The sequence below is a fragment of the Rhinolophus sinicus genome, linkage group LG16, assembly GCF_036562045.2.
Source record: "Rhinolophus sinicus isolate RSC01 linkage group LG16, ASM3656204v1, whole genome shotgun sequence".
Lineage (NCBI taxonomy): Eukaryota > Metazoa > Chordata > Mammalia > Chiroptera > Rhinolophidae > Rhinolophus > Rhinolophus sinicus.
This window is the reverse complement of record NC_133765.1, coordinates 5,100,242-5,120,986: the sequence shown is the minus strand read 5'-3', so window position 1 is coordinate 5,120,986 and position 20,745 is coordinate 5,100,242. Positions and strand designations below refer to the sequence as shown.

The window sequence follows — 20,745 nt, the reverse complement described above, 5'->3', positions numbered from 1 at the left end:
CCTCAGGCACCTATTGTGCATGCCCTGAGACACTGAGCACCATTAACCATGCTGGTGACCAGAGAGGCCAGGTCCCAGGAACTAGTTCTTGGGACAATACACATGCCTAATTAAAAGGCCTCCCCTTCACATATTCAAATTTCCCTCCTGAAGGCTGAACTGGGGGTATTTAGAATGCCTAGCCAGAGCAAGGTCAGAAGGCCTGGCAATACATCTCTCCAGTGAGAGACACCTGGACATCATGACTGCTGGGGAAGTCTGGAATTCCATCAGGCAGCAAGTCCCAATGGGGACTGAGTAAAATGTGGCCTCTTTAAAGCTGCTTCCTCACAAAGATTTTTTTGGTAGGTGTGGAAGCCGTCTTCATGCTTGGGCTATTAAGAAGGTTGGGAACCCTTCTGAAGAGCCTCCCAGGCCTGGAGGCCCCTCTTTTCTGCCCCCTGCTGCCCCAGGAGCTTATTGTGTATGCTAAGGCAATGCAGGTTAGGGGCACCAGCACCAGGAATCAGGCAGGTATAGTTAAGGACCAGGTCCCAGGAGCTGACTCTTAGGAAGACAAGACAAGGCATAATTATAAGCCCTTACCTAAACATATGCACTTTTTTTTTCCCCCCAGAAGGCTGACTTGGGAGAATCAAGATTGCCCAGCCAGGGCGAAACCAGGCCAACTGGCTAAGTTTCTCTGCAGTGAGAGACACCTGGACATCTTGGTGGTTAGGCAAGTTGGGATCCCCTTGGGCAGCAAGTCCAAATGGGGACTGTAATGTCCGAGTGGGTTGTGGACCTGCGGTAAGGTGTCTGCAACTCTGGGAGCTGGAAGAAGATGCATGGAGCAGAAGGCAGAGTAGACATACTTTATTCACTGGGTTTCTGGACACAGCCAGCCTCGTCGCTGGAGGCAGTCAGCCTCTTCAGGATACAACCAGCGGCAGCCCCCTGGGCACAGTCAGCAGCAGCCCCATTTCTCAGCAGCCAGCCTCAATAAATGGTCAGACCTTTTATACCGTACAGAGACAAAAGTGGCTCACAGCCAAGGTGCTTACATAAGCGTATACAAACAGCGACATCTTCAGGATGGACAGTGCCTGCGCAACATTTCATCTCATGTGACTGACGACCCAGGCTGCCTTGGACAACTATTGCACATATGTGGACCACGCAGGTCTAGGACACTGGGCACAAGGAAACAGGCTGGTCTTTGGAGAGGCAGGGTTCCAGGGCCTGGATCTATGAGGAACAAGGCACTTGCCTAATTAAAAGCTGCCTCACCTACACACTTGCCCATTTCCCCGAAAGGATGATTGGATAAATCTGCACTGCCGTGGTAAGGCAAGGCCAAGCAACAGGACAAAGTTTCCCTCCACTAAGAGACACCTGGACCTCTTGATAGCTGAAGAAGCCCAAAACTCCATCAGACAGCAAGTCCAAATGGGGTCTGACAGGACTGTGGCCACATTAAAGCTGCTTATTTCAACAGTTTTGGGAAGGGGTGAAGCTCCCTCCAAACTGGGGTCCAAGCAGGGCATTGGGAACTACCTGGATGAGCCCCTTATGCTGGTGTGTAGGGTGTCTATTCTTGTATGTAACCCTTGAGCCCAATAAATTATGGATTTCTAATAGTTTTTTAGGGGATTCTCTAGAGTTTTGTATAAAAATGATCACATTGTCTACAATGACAATTTTGCTTTTTATATTTTAATTATTTTTCCACTTTTATTTTTGTTGTCTTGTTGAGTAAGGCCTTCAATATAATATTGAAATATAGTGGTAGTGGAACGCCTTGTGTTGCTCCAAAATTTGATGTGACTACTTTTAAACTTGTACCATTGAGTAGATATGTGGTAGAAGATTTGTTGATAATATTGATTATCTACCTGATGAGAGATAAACCTGGTGACCTGGGGATCTTCTCCTCCCCCTTCTGATGGCTTAGCACAGAGCTGGCTTAGCAGAACTTCGGTAGCTCAATAGAACAGACCAAGACCTGCTGGGCTCCTGAGGTTCCCCTCTTTAACAAGGCCACTTCCCGGACCAGGAGCTTCTACTTTGGCATTGTTACACAGAAGTACTCTGTCTCCTTGATCCTATAAATATGTAGAGTGTTATGAGAGTGGGACCCCTCTCTATGGAGCACTGGCACATACAGATTGTCTACATGCAGTCTTAGCTATGAGAAGATAAGAGTTGGGGAGGGGATGAGTGCCCTCTACTACCTCTGTGTTGGACTTCCCCCACGACCTTATTTTATATCTGCATTTTGGAGCTCTAGTGGTGTTAGCACAGGCCGCCTTTGCACCGCAGTTGGGATCATTGGGACTAGGACTAGTTGCGGGAAGTGGTACCCTCTGCCCTCCACACACCAGAACTTACATGCCTGCTGTTTTGTTGTTTTTGTATTTGTGTGTCTGCACTATACTTGCTGTACTGTCGTCCACCTGTATAATTGCTGTGGTTCTTCTCTGTGCTGGACTGCATGGACTTACGATTGGTTACATGCTGTGATCCCTGGCTTTTGTACCTATAAAGTCAGTTAAATATATGGCCAAGAATAACCTGTAAATCTTGCCAAGATTGCACAATTGAAATGTCGCAAACCAAGAGAAGAAAGTGCATGTAGTCCTTTCACACAAGATTTAATGGATGATATACAACACTGCATCCAAGTTCAACAGCCCTTTTTGGCCAGTGGAAATCACTGCTGCTTGGGGTTTTAGTAGTGACTACAGAAATTTGGACAAGGTACTAGCCACTGCTACTCCCACTGTAGTACTATCGTAACAATAACTAAGGATGCCACTACAATTGCTGCTTGGCCTTCTGGTGCCCTACTTATACTCTGCTAGAAAAAAAATCAAAATCAGTTTGCCTTAACCTGGAGCGGCACAACAGCAACACATCATCAACGAGCGGGAGAAACCCTACATACGCGTAATGTAAACTATTGGGGGATGTTAGAAGGTTATCTTGTAATGATAATGGCTTTTACTTAGAAAAAGGTTTACCTTGTATTATGTGCCACCTAAATACAGCTGATCAATGATGACAAAACCCAAGACGCTCCTCCCAAGTGACCATCATGGGAAATCTCTGGGCTGTAGCCTGAAGAGATATTCTACAATCAAGTAAAACTAAACTACTGGCCATTTAGCCACTAACTATTTTTAAAAAGCCCAGCACTTGGTTGGCCTCTGAAAATTATAGACAATGCATCTCACACCAGGGAATTTTGCTAAAGCAACTGTACTGAGTCCCTAGACAGACAGCCACATTTCAATGGAACCCGCATACAGTCAGAAGCCTTGGAGGTAGCCCAGGAGACAGTAAACCATTCCCTGCTCCAGAATCACATATGTCCTCTGATTGCATAGAATTACAAGTATTTGTGGCCATAGAGCCTGCTGGCAACTTTGTCAATATGGCTCCACTAGTATTGTCAGTCTCTCTGCTTTCAGACTTGGGAACTTCTTCCTTTTGCTGAGAATCTGTGAAAGACAGGTTGCTTCACAGAGAGAATGAATAGTCATGACTATCTAACCCAGAATTCTCATCTTGAAAAAGGTCCTCTTGTAACTAAATTTCCGTGTGGTGGGAAAAACTCCAAGAAGTTCCATTGTGATATGAAAATGGTACCTCTTATTATGAGCCATAGCTGGCCCCAAAGACTAAAGTTGCTTCATACACAGGGGGCTATCTCACCAACCCCAAGGTGCCTTGTCTAATATATTACAAGATTGGGATCTTAACACTTAAGAAGACAGCCTGATTCGAAGGTGGAAGAGCTTGCCCCAAGGTGGAAATATCCAATAGAATGCTGCATCTAACTATCCTAGGGATAATGAATTGCCAGTTGCCTACAGTATTGAATGCTTTCACAGTTGGCTGAATTTTTAATGGTGTTCCTGACTAGAGAGCACAGCACTTCCAGACAGACTGGAATACCTTTACACAGATCAATGGACCAACACAAACGACTAATCTAGGATTGGATTTCTAAAGACCTCTCTATGGAAGCAGACACAGTTTACTAGGTACTCAGTCTTTATGTTACACGTGCACACCTACATATGAAACAACCCCGTCTAAAGGAAGGTGTCTGGATGGACAAAGCCAGTCAAACATGTACAGCCATTATCTCTTTAATAAAACCACTATAAAATAAAGGACTGGGATGCCTAAAAAGACAGTTCTTCTAACATGTATTGGAAGATACCATTCTCTCCAATGATGACCTGCATGAAATCAGTTCAGCTGGCTATCTTTAATTATTTACATGTTGCACATGACCATACCACTTTATGCTTGGTTGAGCTCCAAGGTACACAGAACTCGGGATGGGGAACTAGGAGAATTTGAGGAGGAACATAACATTCCTTTCCATTTGTTATGGTACAGTACCCACCTCTCTCTATTTTTTCTTTTATGCCTGCTCAACCTCAGTAGGCAGATAGATATATTATGATAGATCATATTGTGCTTTCTTTGATACCAGTGGATGGTCAGACAGTTCATATGGGTCAGAGCCAAAACTCTCTTTTCCTCTTACAGAAACGGAATGAGCAGTCCCAGACAGCCCCCACTATTGTTCTAGGCAATGATTCATTATTTGAACTCTTTGTGATGCTGGATGTGTCACTTTCATCTGTCTCAGGCCACGGGACAGCACTGATAGCTCACTCCCAGAAAGAGTTGTGGAAACCCCTATGCTGGGTATCAGTCGGAACTGGTGGAGATAGTAATTATATTTGATGAGATGCCAAGGATCTGGGAATGGACTGATGGGAGATAAATCTGAATGGCTTCGACGGTTCCTGTCCTCCTCATGTCTAGTTAGCTTAGCAGAGAGCTGGCTCACCAGGTCTGAATTAATTCAACAGAAGGTTGATATCAGCTGAGGTTTTCCTTCTAAGGTTATTTCTTCAAACAGGGAACCTCCATTATTATATGGACACACAGATGTTTCCTGCCCTCCCACCTATACATATGTAGGCATTATAGGGTGCAGTCGTGCGGCACCCCAACCACCTGGCTTAAGCACTCTGAATGATAAGAGCTTGGGGGAGTCTGTAAATTCTACTACTCTATTGCTTGTGAGTTTGTCCCCAGTAACACTTATTGTATATATATATCGCATGGTACTTTTCCAGGGGCAGGTTGAAGAAGTTGGGGACTAACAGAGTTTGCTATCCTTTTCTCCTGTATCATACAGAGGTCTTTGTAAAGTGGGAAAGATTTCAGTCCACAAACTTCCTGCCCTTCTAACCACAGAAACACAAATCTGTTTGTGAAGAGAGTGGAGAACCCGAAACCATTTTTGTAACCTGTTAAAAGCTTACCTGGATGCTCTTCCCCATTCTCCTTTTTATTTTTAGCAATCTAAATTTTAGGATTATTTGCTCTAGTTCTGAGTGGAATGTCATTAGTATTTTGACATGGATTGCATTGAATATGTAGATAGCTTTGGCTATTATGGCCATTTTAACAATATTAATCCTTCCAATCCATGAGCATGGTATATTATTCCATTTATTTGTGTCTGCTTCAATTTCTTTCTTTAATGCTTACAGTTTTCAGAGTGCAGGTCTTTCACCTCTTCAGTTAAGTTTATTCCTAGGTATTTTAATCTTTTTGATGCAATTGCAAATTGTTTCCCTTGTTTCTCCCTCTGTTTGCTTACAGCTGAACATCAGAAAGCTTTGAGTTATTTTCTGGCATTTTTCAGTTATACATATCAAAACAACACACGCATGCACGCACGCAGACACACACACACACAAACCAAAAAATGCTGGTCAACAGACTTTTATTGAAGAATGTCTTCTGTGTGCCAGGAGAACTGAGTACTGGGGTTACAGATGACAGAAGACAAACCTCACCCTCGCGAGGCTAACTATTCTGAGAGGCGGATAGACAGAAAGTACACAATTCCAATACATGATAGCAAAAACAAAGACAGATGTGCACAGGTATTTGGGTGCCACAAGAAGTTTTTTTCTTTTTTGTTTTAAGTTTATTGGGGTGACAATTGTTAGTAAAATTACATAGATTTCAGGTGTACAATTCTGTATTACATCATCTATAAATCCCAATGTGTGTTCACCACCCCGTCACTTCTCCTTCCCTCACCATATATTTGATCCCCCTTACCCTCATCTCCCACCCCTCTCCCCCCTTACCCTCTGGTAACCACTAAACTATTGTCTGTGTCTATGAGTTTTTGTTTCTCATTTGTTTGTCTTGTTCTTTTGTTGTTTTTGGTTTATGTACCATGTATCAGTGAAATCACATGGTTCTCTGCTTTTTCGGTCTGACTTATTTCGCTTAGCATTATACTCTCAAGATCCATCCATGTTGTCACAAATGGTCCTATTTCATCTTTTCTTACCACCGAATAGTATTCCATTGTGTATATATACCACAATAAATTTTTTAATAGCTAACATAGTGACATGAGTTAGATCTAAAAATTTCTCCAATTGTCAGCTCTTCAAGCTGCATTCTATTTTAGCCTGACTAAATTGAGAAAAGAAAAGTCAGATGGCTTTACTAATAAAGAAAACAGGAGAATTTTCAAGCCTTCTAATGTTCTAAGAAAGTTCTCCATGTTCACCATAATTTATTTTACAGGTCTGCTAGTTTAGAAGCATTTTATTTTCCCTTTTACTAGTCACGTAGTTATTTTAAATGCATTGTGTAGTTTTTGTAAAGCACTTTGCTCTAGGTGATCTCACAGGTTTGTACCATGTGGTGCTTGTATGTGGCTGCAAGTTCATAGGTAACTGCTGAGCTGAGTCCAGCTGAACAGAATTGAATTCCTGATCATTTGTGTAATGTGAGCCATAACTTGACTATTAAAGGTCATTCAAATCCCAGCTTTCTCACCAACCTGCTGCGTGACTTTACACAAGTCACTGAAACCTCTATGCCCTAGCTTCGTTATTGCTAAAGTCGGGATTATAATGGTCCTTGCTTTATGAGGCAGTGAGAGTTGACATAATACATGTTAACACTTAGAACAATGCCAGCACATGAGTGTTATCAGCTATTAATAACAGAGAAAATAAAAACCTGATGAAAATGAATCACCTTAGGATAAGGCTTTTAATATTCTTACAGATAATTCTCATCCAACTTGTACCTTAATGGATCAGGTTATCTGCAAGAAGAGAAGCCTGCTTAATGGATACCCCATAGAGTAATTTTTCTTTCTCTCTTGTACCATTTAAACACCTGGCATTTTTCCATAATCAAACCTGCACTGGAGCAGAGAGCAATCTTTCTACCTCAACCTGATCACTTATTAATTTCCATTCATAGGGGAAAACACTCTTGACAACACATTTTAATCTTGGATTTTACCTAGAGCCACGTATGATTTTCAATTTCCTTAATTAATGAATGCATTTAGTAGATTCAATACCAAATGAAAAAAACAAAGACACATTTGAGTGACACTGAATCAGAGATGGCAGCTGAGAGGGGCTGCCTGCCACTGGAAACTTTATTTAGAGACTCCAGCCCTTGAGTATCATCCTGCTGAGGGACACACTGAAGCTGTCTGCTTCATCTCCCTATGCTGGGGGCTGCCACGTGTGATATGCAGCATATCCATTTTATTTCTACTGGAATCTGTTGGAGGTGATGACTAATTTACTTGATGTTTGAATTTTTATAAGGAGGAAACTTAAAACTAGGGATCTGAAGATTTCTTACCAGCAAGAACAAGTCTGTCACCTGTCCCTCTATCTGTCTTTATCAATAATATATCGTCATGGGTCAAATTAATTACTGGGAGATTACTGAGTCCATTTTATAGCTCAAATGAGCATTTTCCATTTCCTATAATAAACATCTTACGACTTAAGTAAACAAATAGTTTTCTAAAACAAGCATGGTTTATAAGTAAAAGTGGCTAAATTTTCACTTTTACAAATTTTGTTGCTTTTTATTAACTATCAATAAACCTAGTGTCTTAGTCTGTTCAGGCTGCCGTAACAAAATACCATAGACTGGCTGGCTTAAGCAATAGATATTTATTTCTCACAGTTCTGGATACTGGAAGCCCAAGATCAGGGTGCTAGCATGGTCAGACCTGGTGAGGACTTTCTTCCTGGCTTGTGGTTTTCTTTATGATTATTCTGCTTAGGCATTATTAAATATCTTGGATTTGAGGTAAACATCTTTACATCAAATTTTAAATGTTTTGGCCATCATTTCTTCAAAATTTTTTTTACCCTCTCTTTTTTGAGACTCCAACTACAGGACCATTCAATATTGTCTCAAAGGATACTGATGCTATGTTTATTTAATTCTCTGTCCTTCATTCTGGATAATTTCTCTTGCTATGCATTCAGGTTCAATGATCTGTTCTTCTGCAGTATTTAATATACTGCTAATTCATCCAGTGTATTTTTTTTAAGTTCAGATATATTTTTAATCACTGGAAGTTCCATTTGGATGTAGTGTAAATCTTCAATTTTTCTTTTTATCATGCTCATGGTTTCCTCAACCTTCTTTACCACATAGAGTATAATTATAATAGTTATTAATATTTTAACATTATTTTCTGTGATTTCCTTCATCTATATTACATGTGCGTATGTTTCCACTGATTGAGTTTTCTCTTGGTTGTGCATCATACTTGCCTGCTTTTTGTGTGGCTGGTACTTTTTTATTGAATGCTGGACATTGTGAATTTTATGTTGTTGTTTGCTGGATTTGCTGTAATTCTTTAGATATTTTTGGGCTTTGTTGTGAGATGCCACTAAGTTACTTAGAATTAGTTTGATACTTTCAAGAATATTAAAATAATCTTTGTTAGAGGTAGTATAGACCTCAGTACCCTTATTATTACTCTACTGGATTCCCTGGACATTTGAAAATCATCTTTCCACTCTAGCTGGTGGGATGTGAACTATTCCCAGACCTGTTGTAAGCCGTGAGGATTTTTAAAAATATTTTTAGTGGTTATTTCCCTGGTCTTGGTAGTTTTCTTATACGCATGCACAGTTCTGAACTCGGCCAAAGACTCAAGGGGACTTCTTTGCAGATATCTGGAATTTCCTATATAGATTTCTCCTCTCTGGTACTTTTTTCTACAAAGTAGCTACCTTGGTCCAATTTAGCTGCCTTGTCTCCCCTCTCCCCCATATTTGATCTCTATTTCCTCAACTTAGCTAGAATGCTGGGTTCTATTTGTATTCCCCTCCTTGTGCTGTACCCTGGAAGCTGCTTGCAGGCAGTAGTAAGCTCATGCAATCATAGGGCTTATCTTGTTGGCTTCCTTTATCTCAGGAATCATAGATCTGTGTTGCTTGCTGTCCAATGTCTGAAAAATATTGTTATAAATATTTTTAAATGAATAATGGATATCCTCTCCAAATATTTTTGTCTGGTCTAGTTTTCTAGCTGTTTAAAGCAAGAGGATAAATCTGTTCCATGTTGCTCCATCTTGGCTGGATGAAGTCTTCTATCTAGATTTTAAGATTATAGAAACTGCCCTAACTTTCATTTTATTTATATGCCTACATGTTTGAAGGATAAGTATGAGAAACTAGATAATATATAGCTTGCTATAGTATGGACAATTAATTTAAAATTATAGATTAATTTATGAGGAATTCTCAGAGATTAGATAAGACATATATAAATATGAGAACCAGGCAAGGAGCCTGAATTTTTTTTTAGAATCTTAAGTAATATCAGTAAAAGAATAAGAGTTTTATGATCAACATAATTAATAAAACATACATAATATAATATAATTTCCTAGTTACGTTTTTTTTTTTTTTTAATTCTCTTTTCTTTTTTTTTTCTTTTTGAGATTTTATTGGGGAAGTAGAACAGGATTTTATTGGGGAACAGTGTGTACTTTCAGGATTTTTTTCCAAGTCAAGTTTTTGTCCTTCAATCGCAGCTCAGCTCCAGGTCCAGATGTCATTGTTAGTTGCAGGGGGCACATTCCAACATCCCTTGCGGGAGTCCAATCAGCAACCTTGTGGTTGAGAGGAGCATTCCAACCAACTGAGCCATCCGGGAGCTCAGCGGCAGCTCAGCTCAAGGTGCCATGCTCAATCTTAGTTGCAGGGGGCAGAGCCCACCATCCCTTGTGAAAGTTGAGGAGTCAAAATGTCAACCTTGTGGTTGAGAGCCCAGTGGCCCATGTGGGAATTGAACTGGCAGCCTTCCATATTAGGAGCATAGAGCTCCAACCACCTGAGCCACCAGGCTGGCCCCTAGTTATGGTTTTGATGCTTTCGGTGGTAATGTATTTTCACTCACAAAAATTAATACCATGATACTTTATTTCATTAAAAAATTTTTCCTTGAAGGTCACTAGAAGCATAGTGACAGAAACTGTGTCCTAGATTCATTATAGGTATCCTATCGTATTTTCTCACTAATACAAAGGGATCTAGCATATATTTTTACTACCGATTATTTCCATTTCTTACTTCTTAAGATCATATGGCATTTTACTCCTTCCATCTGACAACTTTTTCCTCATGAAAAAAGATCTGTTTTCTTTTTGACAACCAAGTATGATGCATAACCAGGAGAAAATTCAATCAATAAAAACATACTCACATGTGATGTAGATAAAAGAACTAGCAGAAAAGCATGTTAAAATAGCTATTATAATTATACTCATGTGGTAAAGGTTGAGAAAACCATGAGCATAATAATACAAGTCTTTTATGGATATTGAAAAACTGATTCTAAAGTTTATATGGAAAGCAAAAGATCGAGAATAGCCAACATGATATTAAAGAAGAAGAGCAAAATGGGAGGACTGATGTTACTTGACTTCAACAATTAACATAAAGCTACATTAATCAAGACAGTATGTTATTTTCAAAAGAATAGACAAATAGATCAATGGAACAGAAATAGAGCCCATAGATATAGTCAATTAATCTTTGACAAAAGAGCAAAAGCAATACAATGGAGCAAAGATAGTCTTTTCAACAAATAGTACTGGAACAACTGGACATCCACATGTAAAAAAAAATCTAGATACAGACCTTGTACACTTCACAATAATTAACTCAAAATAGATCATAGACCTAAATATAAAATGCAAAACTATAAAACTCCTGGAAGATAAAATAGGAGAAAACCAAGGTGGCATTGGATATGGTGATGATTTTTTAGATACAACACCAAAGACAGGATCCATGAAAGAAATAATAAGTGGACTTCAATAAAATTTTAAAAATTCTGCTCTGTGAAAGACAATATCAAGAGAATAAAACGACAAGCCATAGACTGGGTGGGAAATTTACAAAAGACATATCTCAGAGAGATCCAGTCAAGATGGTAAAGTAGGTAAATGCTGTGCCTACCTCCTCTTGTGACCACATTAAAATTACAACTAAACTACAGAACAACCATCATTGAGAATCACCTGAAGTCTAGCTGAACCGAAGCCCTACAACTAACGACATACAGAAGAAGCCACCTTGAGACTGGTAGGAGGGGCAGAGACGTGGAACAGGCTGGTCCCACACCCTCATGTAACTATTAAAAAGCAGGAGGAATATCTCAGCTGTGGAGATCCTTCCTCCAGAGGAGCAAGGGGTTCCAGCCCCACACCAGGCTTCCCTGCCCAGGGTTTCAGTACTGGGGAAAGAAGTCCCCATAACTTCTGGCTATGAAAACCAGCAGATATTGTGGCTGGGTCAAATGAAGAGTGACTGCAGCCCCGCTGTTCCTCTTAAAGGGTCCATGCACAGACTTACTCACTTACAGACTCACTGGCTCTGATCTCCAGCACTGGTGCAGCACCTTGAAAGGTGCCAGAGACAAATGGGGTAGAACTGAATTGTCTGGCTTCACGCAAGGGCTGTAGGGACATCTTTCTCCTGAATGGAGGAACTGGTGGAAGCCCTTGGTCTTTGTTGAGCCCTAACCCCCTCCTGGCATGCAGACACTGGCGGCTGCCATAGCTGAGTCTCCATTAACCTGACTAACATCATTTGCTCACTCTGCTCTGGTGAGTCTGTGAGACCCCCCCACCCCACCCAAATTTCAGGCACACCCAAGCTGCTTCCAGTGGCTTTTCCATATAAATAGCCTGTCTTGACTCATGCTGTGGACTGCCCTAAAATTTCTCACAGGTTCACAAAACCCAAACAAGCAGCATCTGGTTTTGTCATGTCCCTACCTTTGGCTGAACAGCCATAAGTCCAGCACTAGTGAGAGCCAGCCTTGGTTCGCAGCTTGGCTTCTTGAGTTACCGCCAAGCCCAACACAGGTGGCAGCCATCTGCAAATTGCTTTGTGGCTTATGCCAGGTGGCCCTGGGCAGGGCAAAAGCTACAGTTGAACTTGGCCAGTGGTGGGGCCCCTCCCAGGAGGCCCCCAGGGCTGGCATGCCAGTGGCCAGCTTTGGAAAAGCAAGAGCACCACCTGGCTGCCTCAAAGGATGACACACCCAAAGGGTAGACTGTGCAGGCACCAGAGCCCTGCTAAAGTGAATCCTGCTCCATAGGATCAGCCCCTGCACAACAGTTGCTGAAATGTAGTCAGAGCTAGTCCTCACAATCAGTGAACCTGAGGGTTAATTCCTCCGACTGATATGCAAACAGTACCCAAGGTTCAACTACGACAGGAGTGCACACACAACCCACACAAAGGACACACCTGGAGCTCACCAGGGAGACTGTACCTCAGACCCCCACAAGACATCTACTACATAAGGCAGCTCTACTAAGACGCAGAAGCATAGCAGCCCTACCTAATGCATAGAAACAAACACAAGAAGGCAATCAAAATGGAGAGACAAAGAAATATATCCCAAATGAAAGAACAGAACAAAGCTTTAGAAAAAGTACTGAACAAAACAAAGACAAGCAATCTACTAGATGCATAGTTCCAAGTACTTGTTTCAGGATGCTCAATGATTTTAATGAGAACTTCAACAAAGAGATAGAAAACATAAAAAAGAACCAGTCAGAAATAAAGAATACAGTAACTGAAATAAAGAATACATTAGAGGGAATCAACAGTAGATTAGATGAAGCAGAGTATCGAATCAGTGATTTATTTTATTTATATATATATTTTTTAAATCAGTGATTTTGGAGATAAGGTAGCAGAAAGCACACAAAAAGAACAGCAAACGGAAAAAAGAATTAAAAAAACCAAGAATAGTTTAAGGGCTTCTGGGACAACATCAAGGACAACATCACTTGCATGACAGAGATACCAGAAGGAGAAGAGAGAGAGAAAAGAATTGAAAACCTACTTAAAAAAAAACAATGATATAAAATTTCCCTAACGTGGTGAAAGAAATGAGTAAACAAGCCAAGGAAATGCAGAGAGTCCCAAACAAATGAACCCAAACAGCCCCACACCGAGACTCATCATAACTAAAATGGCAAAGGTCAAAGACAAAGAAAAAATCTTAAAAGCAGCAAAAGAAAAACAGCTAGTTATCTACAAGGGAGCTCCCACAAGACTGTCAGAAGATTTCTCAACAGAAATTTTGCAGGCTAGAAGGGATTGGCAGGAAATATTTGAAGTGATTAAAAGCAAGGACCTACAACCAAGATTACTCTGCCCAGCAAAGCTATCATTTAGAATTAAAGGACAGATAAAGAGCTTCCCAGACAAGCAAAAAAGCTAAAGGACTTCATCAAAACCAAACCAGAATTACAAGGAATCTTAGAGGGACTTCTTTAAGATGAAAAAAAGACAAAAAGATAGAAAATATGAATAATAAAATGGCAATAACTACATATCTATAAACAATTACTTTAAATGTAAATGGATTAAATGCTCCAATCAAAAGGCAGGGTAGCTGAATGGACAAGAAAACAAGACACTTACATATTTTCCTGCCTACAATAGACTCATTTCAGATTTAAAGACACACACAGACTGAATGTAAAGGGATGGGAAAAAGATATTTCATGAAAATGGAAATGAAAAGAAGCTGGGGTAGCAATCCTTATACCAGACAAAATAGACTTTAAAACAGGCTATATAACAAGAGAGAAAGAAGGACCTTGTAACCCCACTTCTGGGTATTTATCAGAAGAAACCCAAAATGCTACTTTGAGGGGATGTGTGCATCCATATGTTCACTGCAGCATTGTTTACAACGGCCAAAATATTGGGGTAGCTTTGGTGTCCGTCGATGGATGAATGAATAAAAAGGAGGTGGTACATATATACAATGGAATATTGTTCAGTCAGAGAACAGAATGTGTTCTTGCCATCTACAGTGGCAAGGATGAACCTGGAGGGTGTTGTGCCAAGTGTACTTTATCATACAGAGAAAGACAGATGCAGTATGATTTCGGTTATATGTGGAATTGAAAGAACAAAACAAATAAACAAACAAAACAGAAATAAACTCACAGATACAGAGAACATTTTGATGGTTTCCAGATTTGGGGTGGGGGGTGGTTGGGGTGGGTGGAAAAGGGGAAGGAATTAAGAAGTACAAACTGGGGGGCAGCCGGATTGCTCAGTTGGTTAGAGCATGAGCTCTGAACAACAGGGTTGCCGGTTCGATTCCCACATGGGCCAGTGAGCTGCACCCTCCACAACTATATTGAAGGCAACGAGCTGCCACTGAGCTTCCAGAGGGGTGGCCGAAGTTGGTTAGAGTGTGAGCTCTGAACAACAAGGTTGCTGGTTCAATTCCCACATGGGATGGTGGGCTGCGCCCCCTGCAACTAAAGATTGAATAAGGCAACTGGACTTGGAGCTGAGCTGTGCCCTCCACAACTAGATTGAAGGACAACAACTTGGAGTTGATGGGCCCTGGAGAAACACAGTGTTCCCCAATAAAAAATAAAGAAGTACAAATTGGTTGTTACAAAGTAGTCACGGGGATGTAGGATTTAGCATAAGGAATATAGTCAATCATATGATAATCATGTGTGGTGTCAGATGGGTACTAGATATATCAGGGTAATAAATAGAAGGGGCATTGGGGGGCAGAGTGAAAAAGGTGAAGGTATTAAGGAGTATAAATTGGTAATTACAAAATAGTCACAGAGATCTAAAGTAAAACTTAGGGAACATAGTCAATAATATGGTAATAACTACGTATAGTGCCATGTGGGTACTAGTCGGGGGATCACTTCTTAAATTATATAAATGTCTAACCACATGCTGTATACTTGAAATTAATATAAAATAATGGGGGAATCAGTTCTTAAATTATATAAATGTCTAACCATATGCTGTATACCTTAAATTAATATAAAACAACACTGAATATCAACTGCGATTTAAAAATTTTAAAGGGGGGGAAAAGAGATTCAAACTTACAAGTATAAAATAAATGTCATGGGGATGTAATGTAGAGCATAAGGAATATAGGCAATAATATTGTGATAGTGTGGTACAGTGTCAGATGTTTGCTGGACTTATCATGGTGATCATTTCTTTAGGTATACAAATGTATGTGCACCTGAAGCTAATATAATATTGTATGTTAGCTATATTTTAATAAAAATCTTAAGAAAAAGACATAGCTCATAAAAGACATTCAAAAATATATCTTAGGACTCAATAATAAGAAAACAAAAAACTTGATTAAAAAATGGGCCTAAGACCTTAACAGACACCTCACCAAATATATACAAATGGCAAATAAATATGTGAAAAGATACTCCACATCATATTTCATCAGGGAAATGCAAATTAAAACAACAATGACATACTATTATATACCTATTAGAAGGACCATGATTCAGAACACTGACAACACCAAAGGCTGCTGAGCATGTGGAGCACAGGGATTCTTGTACATTACTAGTGGGAACGCAAAATGGTACAGCTAGTTTGGAAGGTAGTTTGGATGTTTCTTACAAAACTAAATGTACTCTTACCGCTCAATACAGCAATCAAGCTTCTTGGTATTTACCCACATGAATTGAAAACTTATTTCCACTTAAAACCCTGCACACAAATGCTTATACCAGCTTTATTCACAATTTCCAAAGCTTTATTAATAATTGCCAACACTTGGAAGCCACTGGATGTCCTTCAGTAGATGAATGGCTAAACTGTGATGATGAAATGTTGTTCAGCAATAAAAAGAAATGAGCTCTCCATTTTATGAGGCCAACATTACCCTGATTCCAAAACCAGACAAAGACATTACAAAAAAATGAAAACTACAGGCCAATATCCCTAATGAACACAGATTCAACAATACTCAAAAAAATATTAGCAAACAGAGTTCAGCAATACATTAAAAAGATAATACACCATGATCAAGTGGGATTTATTCCTGCTATGCAAGTTTGGTTCAATATCTGCAAATCAATTAAGGTGATACACTACATACACAAAATAAACAATAAACATCATATGGTCATATCAATAGACGCAGAAAAAACATTTGACAAAAATCCAGCATCCATTTATGATAAAAACGCTTATGAAATTGAGAAAGTACTAGGATACAAAATTAATATTAAGAAATTGGTTGCATTTTTATACACCAATAATGAATATCAGAAAGAGAAATTAAGAAAACAATCCTATTTACAATTGCATCAAAAAATACTTAGAAATAAATTTAGCCAAGGAAGAAAAAGACCTGTACTCAGAAAATTATAAGGCATTGAAGAGAGAATTTAAAGAAGATACACATAAATGGGAGCATAAGCCATCCTCATGGATAGCAAGGATTAGCTTCATTAAAATGTCCATACTACCCAAAGCAATCTATAGATTCAATGTAATTCCTATCAAAATACCACTGGTATTTTTCATAGTACTAGTACTAGAACAAATAATCCTAAAATTTATATAGAACCATAAAAGACACTGAATAGTCATGGCAATGCTGAGAAAGAAGAACAAAGTTGGAGGTATCATGCTACCTGGTAGCAAACTATACTACAAGGCCATAGTCATCCAAACAGCATGGTATTGGCATAAAAACAGACACATAGATCAGTGGAACAGAATAGAGAGCCCAGAAATAAATCCATTCCTATATGTTCATTCAATCTATGACAAAGAAAGCAACAATTTACGCTGGGATAAAGACAGTCTATTCAATAAATGGTGCTGGGAAAACTGGATAGATATATGAAAAAAAGAAACTAGACCACCTTCTTATGCAATATACAAGAATAAACTCCAAATAGATTAAATACTTAGATGTAAGACCTGACACCATAAAACTCCTAGAAGAAAATTCAGAAAGTATACTCTCAGACAGTATTCTTAGTAATATTTTTATTGATATACCTCCTCGGGCAAGGGAAACAAAAGAAAAAATAAACATGTAGGATAGCATCAAACTAAAATGTTTTTGCACAGCAAAGGAAACCATCAACAAATTGAAAAGACATCTTACCAAATAGAAGATATTTGCCAATGATACATTTGATAAGGGGATAATATCCAAAATTTATAAAACTCATACAACTCAACATGAGGAAAAAAACAACAATTCAATTAACAAATGGGCAGAAGATCTGAATAGATATTTCTCCAAAGGGGAAATACAGATGGCCAATATATATATGAAAAGATGCTCAATGTCATCAGAGAAATGTAAATAAAAACTACAATGAGATATCACCTCACTCCTGTCAAAATGGCTATCATCAATAAATCCACAAACAACAATGTGTAGCAAAGGGAAGCCTTGTGCACTGTTGGTGGGATTGCAAATTGGTGCAATCACTATGGAAAACAGTATGGAGGTTCCTCGAAAAATAAAAAATACAGTGACCTTATGACCCAGTAGTTCCATTCCAAAACACTAATTCAAAAAAAAATATATGCACCTCTATGTTCACTATAGCACTATTCAAAATAGTCAAGATATGGAAACAACTGAAATGCCCATCAATAGACAATTAGAAAAAGAAACTGTGGTACATTTGGAGTCTTACTCTGCCATAAAAAAGAATGAAATCATACTGTTTGCAACAACATGGATGGGCTTAGAGGGTATTATGCTAAGTGAAATAAGTCAGACTAAGAAAGACAAATACCATATGATCTCACTTATATGTGGAATATAAAGAACAGAATAAACAACAATCAAAACAGAAATAGATTCATAGAGAGAATAAACTGATGGTTGCTAGATGGGAGGGGGTTTGGGTAGATGGGTGAGAAAAGTGAAGGAATTAGGAAGTACAAATTAGGAAGTCACAAAATAGTCACGGGGATGTGAAATACAGTATGGGTAATACTATATATGGTATCAGGTTGGTACTACACTTATCAGGGGGAATCACTTCTTATATAAATGCCTAACCACTGTGTTGTACACCTGAAACTAATATAAAATAATATTGAATGTCAACTATAATATATATGTGTATATAGTCATGGGATGTAAAGTACAGTATAGGGAATATAGTCAATTGTATTGTAATAGCTACGCACGGTGTCAGAGGGGTAGTAGACTTGTTGGAGTTATCACTTTGTGAGGTGTTTAAATGTCTAATCATTCTGTTGTTTTGTACACCTGAAACTGAAAAAAGAGAAAGAAATGAGCTATCAAACCATGAAAAGACATGGAGAAACTGAAATGCATATTACTAAGTGAAAGAAGCCAACCTGAAAAGGCTACCTACTGTGTGGTTCCAACTATATGACATATTCTGGAAAAGACAAAATTATGGAGACAATAAAAGTTCAGTGGTCACCAGGGTTTGGGAGGAGAGAAGATGAATAGGTGGAGAATAGAGAATTTTTAGGGCAGTGAAAATACTCTGAATGGTATTTTAATGGTGGATGTATGTCATTATCTATTGGTCTAAACCCCTAGAATTTACAACATGGAGAGTGAACTGCATTGTAAACTATGAACTTTGGGTGATTATGATGTATCAGTGTCAGTTCATCCTTGGTTAAGAAAAAAAAGTGCCATTCTGGTGAGTGATGTTCATAATGGATGGGCTCCATATGTGGGGGTCAAGGAATATATGGGAAATCTCTGTATCTTCCTCTCATTTTCATTGCAAATCTAACACTGCTCTAAAAAATAAAGTCTTTAAAACACACACACACACACACACACACACACACACACACACCCCGAATGCTAAAGAAAACTGAGAATAAAGGTAAAACCTTGAAAGCATCCAGAGAGACGTGATCTATAAACTAAAGGGGAACCTCACTTGGAATTATAGCCAATTAATGAGACATGAAATAGAACTCTATTTTATGGAGATCAGAGGAAGTAGCACAATAGTTTTCAAGTGCTAAAAGAAAAAAATTTCCAAGTTTAAGGAAAACTTATTTCCCTTTAGTCACACAACACTTCTAACATCAGATATGTAGGTTTTTCCACACCAAGCATTTCTCCAACTCTAAGCAGGTACCAACTGGGTGTTCTACAATTTAACTCAGCTCTGATGCTAACTGCTCAAAGTTAGCACAGAGCCCCCAGTCCCACATGCCCCCCCCCCTCTATTTCAGAGGCTAGTTCCAGGTTGTCACCTGCACTTTCTGATTGACTGGCTACAAATCAGAGTCCCATGACTTCATGTTTGATAATCTATTAGAACTGCTCACAGAACTCGGGGAAACTTAGGTTTACTGGTTTATTATAAAGGATACAACTCAGAACAACTAGATGGAAGAGATGCATAGGGCCGGGTATGGGGAAAAGGCATGAAGCTTCCATGCCCTCACTGGGCTCACCACCCTCCGTGAGCACCTCAATGTGTTTACCAACCTGGAAGCTCCCTGAACCCTTTCAGTTAAGGTTTTTATGGAGGCTTCATTATGTAGGAATGACTGACCAAACCATTGACCACTGGTAATTAACTCAACTTCCAGCCCCTCTCCCTCAGGTTGGGGGACTGAAAATTCCAACCCTCTCATCACATGGTTGTGTCCCCTAGCAACCAGCCCCTAATCCTGAGGAGCTTTCCAAAAGCTATTTCATTAATAAAAACTCACTCAGGTGTGGTTGAAAAAGACTTTTTATGGATAACAAAAGATCTTCTCATCCCTGTCACACAGGAAATTCCAAGGGTTTTAGGAGTTCTGTGCCAGAAACTGGGAATGAAGATTAAATATGTATTTCTTGTTTTGTCACATTATTGCACAACTGCAAATTCTATATCTGCCAAAAGTATCTTTCAGGTAAAGAAGTAGGATAGTCATGTTATAGAAAATGAAGAGAGGGTTCAAGTATTTGACATAATCCAACACCGTTCATAATAAAAAAAATCTCGGCGAATTAGGAATAGAAGGGAACTAATTCAACTTGAAAAACAACATATATACAAACCCCACAGCTAATATTACACTTAATGGCAAAAGACTGAATGTTTTTCACCTAAGACTGGGAATAAGGTAAAGATAACAGCTCTCTGCACTCTTATTAATAAAGTACTAGAAATTCTAGCTATTACAATAAGATTTTTAAGAAAAAGAAATAAAAGACATAGAGGTTGGGAAGAAAAAAAAAACTGTCTGCATTTGCAGATGACATGATTGCCTATGTAGAAAATTCCAAAGAATTGGAATTTCAATTCCTAAAACAACCTCTCAGAATTAATGTATGTTTAACAAGTTCACAGAATACAAATCAATACAAGAAATCCAGTTCCATTTCTGTATGCTAACAGTGAACATGCTGAAACTGAACTTAAAAATATAATGCCATTTAAAATTGCTCAAAAGAAAACGAAATACTGTGATATAAATCTGACAAAACATGCATAGGATCTGTATGTTGAAAAATCAGAAAATTTTGATGAAAAAAGTGAAAGAAGACTTAAATAAGTGAAGAGAC

At 39.0% G+C, this 20,745-nt stretch overlaps 1 long non-coding RNA gene across 1 annotated transcript in view; it reads right to left on the bottom strand.

Moving 5' to 3' along the window:
- LOC141569158 (uncharacterized) overlaps nt 1–20,745 on the bottom strand; it is a 53,964-nt gene that overhangs the window by 31,600 nt on the left and 1,619 nt on the right. The window lies entirely within an intron of this gene.